The 7300-nt window shown below is 39.9% G+C and overlaps 1 pseudogene across 1 annotated transcript in view; it reads left to right on the forward strand.

Moving 5' to 3' along the window:
- The window catches only part of LOC149106394 (multidrug and toxin extrusion protein 2-like), a 46196-nt pseudogene that overhangs the window by 4549 nt on the left and 34347 nt on the right, over positions 1-7300 (forward strand). Inside the window, exons 4-9 of the transcript XR_016209989.1 lie at positions 539-581; positions 1077-1121; positions 1668-1765; positions 2418-2515; positions 3196-3309; positions 5086-5153. The product of XR_016209989.1 is annotated as a multidrug and toxin extrusion protein 2-like (transcript). The remainder of the gene's footprint in view (positions 1-538; positions 582-1076; positions 1122-1667; positions 1766-2417; positions 2516-3195; positions 3310-5085; positions 5154-7300) is intronic.

The raw sequence follows: 7300 nt of genomic DNA on the forward strand, positions 1-7300 counted from the left end.
TGTTCCTCAAAGCTCACAGTTTTTCTTGAGCTATGCTCCCATAAAACTGTTCACTTCTTGGAACAGATAATGTCTGGGTACAAACGTCCGAGCATATTTTAATGCCAAATGGAGGCCATTGTTTATATAATATACCGCCAACTACATGGCTGGACCTGAGGAAGGATTTAGCATAGTGAGGTGTTCTGTTTTACTGGCATTTGGAAATATAGTATGTACAGATGGAGATTTTAGTTAGCTGATGACAAATACAATGAGTGATTTAAGAGGTTTTGATATCATGGAAAAATTGATTTTCTCCAAATGATTTTATAAGCTAGAGGTCAGAAATTGGCCAATTGACTTTTGTGGAGAGGTGGGAGAAGAGGGACAAACAATTGCTGGGTAACCTAGCTTGTAAGGTTAAAATGCTGAAGATGTTTCAGAATATGTCATTCAAGAGTCTAGCCTTCAACATCACATATTTTTTTTATCGTTTTTCTTCATTGTATTTTATTCGTTATTGGTTATTTTTTTTATTTTTTATTTTTGCATCCAGTTTGATGCAAGAGTTTGTCCTTATATGCCTTCCTTCTGCAATAGTAAGTTCCTTTTTTCATTTTTTGTTAACAGTCAGCTATTTCTTGGGGAGGGGTTGCAGGGGTGGGGGTGTGGGTAACATGGTGTTTTTGAAAAAAATTATACAATATTTTTGTCAGACCAGGAACGAGCTGCGTAATAAGCTAAAATTTGTTGGTTTGTGGTTTTAGCTGATCTCCTGTCAAATTGGAAGTTTTAAAGAGTGCCTGAGAAGCTAGAATAATAAATTACTCTTAGCCATGGGTCAACCCGCTCTTATTCTGTGTGGCATGACCTAAGTTTTTAATTCTGTTTTATATTTTTTTATGTTGTTTAGGGGTCAAGTTCCATAATTTGATACTGATTATGTGTTATAACATTTATTTAATTACATTAAATTTATATATTTTTTGTTTCTAGATACAACTAGATATTTTTTACTTCTAAGAGATCTACATTACCACAAAAATTATTTAATATATCTATTATTGACAGATAGATCATAATTTGTTTTTCAGGGTAGTTTTCTCTTTTTACTGTTGTGGAGGTATCTTCAAACTCAGGTACAATAATTATAATTCTGAACACTTAATATTTTGCTGTGCCAAATTCAACTAAGCTTTATTACATTCAAGTTATTGTGATTTTTTCTTTTTCAGCTAGTAATTGATCAAACTTAAATCAGCACAAACGTTAACTGAACTATTCCAAAAAATGCATGATAGTTTGTATTCACTTGACATTGACTGAGATGTGTATATTCAAATAGTACTCTAATCAGTTGACGAGTTTTCCAAAATTAAATATGATGTTGATTAAAATTAATGCATGCAGCATGATTGGAGCATTGTGGTGTAAAAGTGCTGTCACTCAGTCACTCATCCTCATTGTCCTGGCTGGGAAAGAAGGCCGTCATGTTATTAGTTCTCCACTTCTCACACTCCCCAGTGATCTTTTCAGCCTCTGCCCAGACCAAGCCTAGCTCTTTAAGGTCTACCGTAACAGTTCTCCGCCAGGTGTCTTTGGTCTTCCTCTGCACCACTTGCCTTGACGGGTACTGTCACTCATATAAACCACAGTAATTTCAATTTGAATTGTTTGATTTCTAGGGCATTGTTAAGCCAATTCTTTATGTTGGTTTCGTTTCCAATGCTGTCCAGATAGGTATCAATGCTCTGATGATGTTTGTCTTCAATTTAGGTTTTAGGTAAGCATCTTAGTTAATTAATCATCCATAACCTCCATTACGTGGTCACCTCTGAAAAGTAGACATGGTCACCGTTTGGACTTCCCAATTGTCCAATTTTATTATAATTCACCTCTGTTCAGCCTATAAAATTAATGCAGATAAATTTCGGGCTGTGGCTTTTCTTTGCCAAAAAGCAACAGCCGCTGAGTGAAAGACTAACCTCTGTTAAACGGTCAGCTTAATGTTACATAAGATAGTCAACAGGAGCACATGTTAAATTCTCCTACGATCAGCTTCATAGATGACCAAAACTGACTTTTCACTTCATGATAAATGTAATGCCAAAACGGTCAATGATAAGATTTAGAGCAAAGAACATTTACTATAAAATCTGTTGGCTAGTGCGAACATGAAACCACTTTTCAAATGTTTAATCTACGAAATTTAAATGTACATTTTTTGTTCAATTTTTGCCCCATTATGCACTAAATTTTGATCACCTGTCTTAGCAGTCAGTTTCTTCTTAGCGGTCAGCCTTTATTAAGCAGTCACTTGGCTATTCTGTGATGGTGGAGCTATTGACTGTTACAGTAGTATAGCCTCTGTTAATTAAAATAATGATCATTAGTTTCATTAATGATAATAATTGTTCTGATTTTTCGTTTCACAGAGGAGTAGCATCTAGCTGGACCCTTACTACTGTGATTATGTTTTTACTGCTGTTTTCCTATATGAAGGCTTTCAAGCTGCATAAAGAAAAACGGCCAGGTATTATTTAATCATGGGTTCCTTTTGATGATAAGATGGAAAATGAAAAATGTGTTGACTTCATCATTTTATTCGTTTAACACCTGATCATGATGTTTTATTAATCCGGAGTGTGATAATCGTAATGATTTGCCCAAAATATCCACTTGCTTGTTGACTTCAGAATTCTTAAATCTAAAATTATTATACTTTTATAGTATTCAGCACTGGCCACAGATAGAGGGAGGACTCAGGAGCGGATGCAGGATTTTTCTTAGGAGGGGTGCACCACTAAGGAATGGCATAACTGACAGTTGAAGTAAACAAAGACTTCATCTCAGGAGGGGGTGGGGTGTGCACCCCCTGCACCCTCCCCCTAGATCCGCCCCTGGGACTGTGTGGCAGTCTAATGGTTAGCACACTGAACTCTCAGGCTAGATTCAGTGGTTTAGGTTAATTAGGGTCTTGATCTGTATTCTTAAGCAAAACACTCCTCCACTCAAGTGTATGAATGGGTACCAGAGAAATGAATGCTCAAGGTAACCCTGCGATGGACTAGCATTCCACTGAGGTATAGAAATACTCCTGGTCACTTCATATCAGGGAAATTGCAGAGATAAGCATGCACCGCCCTCACACGCCACTTCTGGAATATAGACTTCATCTTTTCATGTAACAGAACATTGCTCAATGCATTACAGGCTGGACCACCGAAAGTCTGTTAGACTGGGGACAGTTTATTAAGCTTGGTGCGTCGGGTATGGTAATGATTTGTATAGAGTGGTGGAGTTTTGAAATTGGAACATTTTTAGCAGGTATAGTTGAACCTTAGCTACTGTAGGACAATGTTGTATCCCAGGAGGTGGCAGTACCTGTCTGTTCCTCAATCTTACAAAAACTACTAAGTGGTAGTCTTGTTAAATGGTTCTAGAGGAGGTTATCAAATTCACACATCTCTTAGGAATAGAACACATTTTTTAATGTTAACTGTCATAGTCAAGTGTACAAAAAATCCTACATTAGGTATTTTCTAATCTTGAGATAAGGTGTAAAAGCCCCCCCCCCCCCCCAGGGGGGATACTCCAGTGTGTAGGCCACATGGGTACGTGCCGTTGCGAAGGGTATGTTTCTACGTTGACGACACCTTTACCGCCGTTCACAAAGACGAAATTGACGATTTTGACGACCACCTAAACGAACAGAACGCCGACATCCAGTTTACTAAAGAGATCGAAGAAAATGGAGAACTTCCTTTTCTAGACTGTTTGGTAAGCCGTGACAACAACGAACTGCGAACGACAGTGTACAGAAAACCGACGCATACCGACAGATTACTTGACGAATCATCCTATAACCCGACTTCACACAAAACCACGACTATAAAGACTTTGACGAGAAGAGCGCAACTAGTTTGCGACACACCGGACAGCTTACGTGACGAAAACAGATACCTTGAACGTGTTTTTCACAAAAACAACTACAACGCTGACTTTATTAGACGAAACATTTTCCGACCTGCTGAAGCTGACGCTACAAACAGGAACCCAACACCTGTTACTACAGTGACTATACCTTACATTAAGGGCACTTGTGAGACCATCTCACGGATCCTACAGTCCTACAACATCCGTGTAACCCACAAACCTACAACTACGTCACGACACTTACTGACCAACGTGAAAGACAGGGACGAACCTAACAACAGACAGGGAGCAGTTTACAAGATCAAATGCTCCGACTGCCAGGCTTCCTACATTGGTGAGACTGGCAGAAACCTTAACACGAGACTGACTGAACACAAACGAGCCACGAGAAATGGTGATGCCAACAATCACATTGCTGTACATCATCAACTGACAAACCACAACATTGACTGGGACTCTGCTCAGTGCTTAACCTACAGTACAAACTATTTTCAATGATTGACTCTGGAAAGCTGGTACACCAACTTAGAACAAACGCCTCTTAACAGATGTCAACAACTACCGACGCCTTACAAACGACTTATCCACGACGGAAACGAAACCGACAAACGGACTTCTAACAGACCGACTTAACAATACATGGACCAAAAACCGACCAATTTGACTAACAATAGACGAACCGAAACCCACCAATGAATGATGACAAACTTTGCACGAGTCTTTCAGCCAATACCATCATGGCTAAACTGACCAATAACGTTCAACGGACCAGACTTATAACATCATCGACTGACACACACTATTCACTTGACTCTGAAGATGACTTCCGCTCAGGTTGTCGAAACGTCAGTCACCAACAACAGTTCTTTTCAGAACTACCCTCACCCGGACGATCACGCTATACGAACTATAAGGGTTTAAGTGTTCCAGTATCACCCCCCCCCCCCCACCCACCCAAAGATTTACAGAGTAACCCCTGGGGTCACAGCCTTGAAGTAGTAGCTACCAAAGGGCCTAACTGATACATTGTAACTGTAAGGCAGGGGGACAGCTCCAAGGGCTTTCTCAAGAATGTTGAAAATCTGTTAAATAATAGTTTTGACAAAGTGTTAGTGGTAGAAATTATTGGAATGTATTTATCATTGATGTTCTTTTTTTTTTTGAAAGGGAGCTTTGGTGAAGTGCAGCTAGGAACCTATGCTATTATTTTACAGTGGGCGGAATTTGTCTTTATGGTGAGGATACAACATCACTTGTGCTAGACGCAAGTCATGAAAAATTGTCAAGTGTCGTTTTCAAGTGAGGGTTCCACTGAGGCATTTTGAAACCACAAACCGGTGAAATGACGACATAGCACTGTGGTTATTCTAAATAGTAAGCCTCCGGTCAGCCTAAATAGTGCTCATGTCAGGCTAAATGTCACTGACTAAACAGTGGTTAAATGTCAGTAATTGGAGGGTTTAACGGCCATTAGAGACTGAGACACACGTAGCCTAAATAGTGCTCCAGTCAGCCTAAATAGCCCTCATGTCAGGCCAAATACCACTGAAGAGACAGCGGTTAGCTTCCAGTAATTGTAAGGGTTCTCCAGTCAGCCTAAATAGCGCCCATGTTAGGCTAAATATCACTGACGTGACAGTGGTTATCTTTCATCAGTAATTGTAAGGATTAACCCTTACAGACACCTGTAGCCTAAATAGTGCTCCAGTCAGTCTGCATAGCGCTCACAGAAAAATTTTTTGGGACCACTTTTCGACCGAGCTTTGTAACCGTCCACAAATGTGGCCGTCGAGACCTGGGTTCCACTTCACTAAAAATGGCGGCGGGCTCAACTCTGAATGGCGCGGTGAAATATGTTTATCCAAATCGACATCTTGTAGGGGGAAAGCGAACGAATAAGCTTCACAATGGCAAGAAAACATGTGTTCCGAAGCAACAGATGTTACAGTTCTAGAAACTTGAAGAAGATACTGATGTTGTCACGAAAAAATGGTCCCAAAGCATGTTGACAAAAAGAGCGAGCGATATTTTGGGACCACTTTGGTGATAAAAATGGATGACAGGCCAAACACGACTCGTATTGGTCAAGATAGTAAAACTTTGACCTTCAAAACTTTGCTCTAACGAGTACGTTTTTCAAAGATCTCCCTTTTCTGTATGAAAGGGAGGGTCGTTATAGATCTCCCTTAGCAGAGGCTGATTTTGTATTAAAAGCCATTTACTCATAAAAATGTTTTTAAGATTAGGCACAGATGGGCGATATTCTGCAACAAACGGCAAAATTCTTTTGCACGTTTTTTGTTTATTTTGTAGAGCCGACATTCTTTCGCTAAATTTAATTTCTGAGAGAGTGCTTTATAAAAGGTTATCTGGATAACCTCTGTCGCGTAATCAGCGTTTGAATTGTGTATTGTTTTCTTCAAATGTAACTTTTGAAGAGTTGGTTCTTAGAAGTCTTAAGGCTTCGCCTTTGATATATAAAGCCTTTCCTGACGCCTGGAGGGTGGCAGGAGGTGAAGTGTGTGTATCGGAAAGTTTCTGTCGGTTTGAAGTGCGTGCGCGCGTCGAGAGTGGATTCCTTCTTGAATCTTTCGCCCTCATATACGCATGTATCCAGGAAAGTTATTTCTGTATCTGAAATTTCAGCCGTGAATTTTCTGGATGTTTTCAGTTCTTTCTTCATGTTTGTTTACATTGACTCTCGGTTCAAGGACCGTGTAATGTGCCTTATTCATACAATCATAGTTAGCTTTTCATCATTGCTCTTACACTGTTCTAGCTGTTTAATCCTGTGGAGTTTGTTTTATTCTGCTCTACTCACCTGTGGTGAAATTTAATGAGAACGCCTAAATATTTCTGCTGAGCGTTCTTTCTGACTAAGGCAATGTCTTGTTTGGATTCTTCATTGGGCGAAATATTCGCCCTTTCGTCGTAACGTAAAGTTTTTGGGCAAGTTCCCTTATCAGAGTGTGCTTTCAGCTAGGTAAGAGATGGACTCTTCGGACTTTTTGGTGCTCGTAACTGCCACGCGGAATGTCACGGCGGTACTTATTAGGCGATTTGGGTGGTTGCTCGTCCTGGCGCTCTTTTGGTTTGTCCGTTGACCGTTGGATTTGAGCGCTAGGAATTCAGCAGCGACGGTCGTCAGGATAAGCAGCAGAGTCTTCTGTATACAATGATGCGGCTTTAGAAAGTAACCCGTCTTCATTAGTTTCGATTCTTTCAGTGAATCTCGTCAGTTGCTATTTTGTTGGGGTTTTGAGGAATGGTAGTGGAAACTGTTCTCATTTAACTTATAGCTATTTGCTATTAAACTGAGAATAAAACATTTATCAAATTTCACTCCAAAGTGGTCCCAAAATATCGCTCGCTCTTTTGTCAA

This window comes from Orbicella faveolata, unplaced genomic scaffold (assembly GCF_042242905.1).
Source record: "Orbicella faveolata isolate gen_17 unplaced genomic scaffold, um_ofav_v1 contig_3, whole genome shotgun sequence".
Taxonomy (NCBI): domain Eukaryota; kingdom Metazoa; phylum Cnidaria; class Anthozoa; order Scleractinia; family Merulinidae; genus Orbicella; species Orbicella faveolata.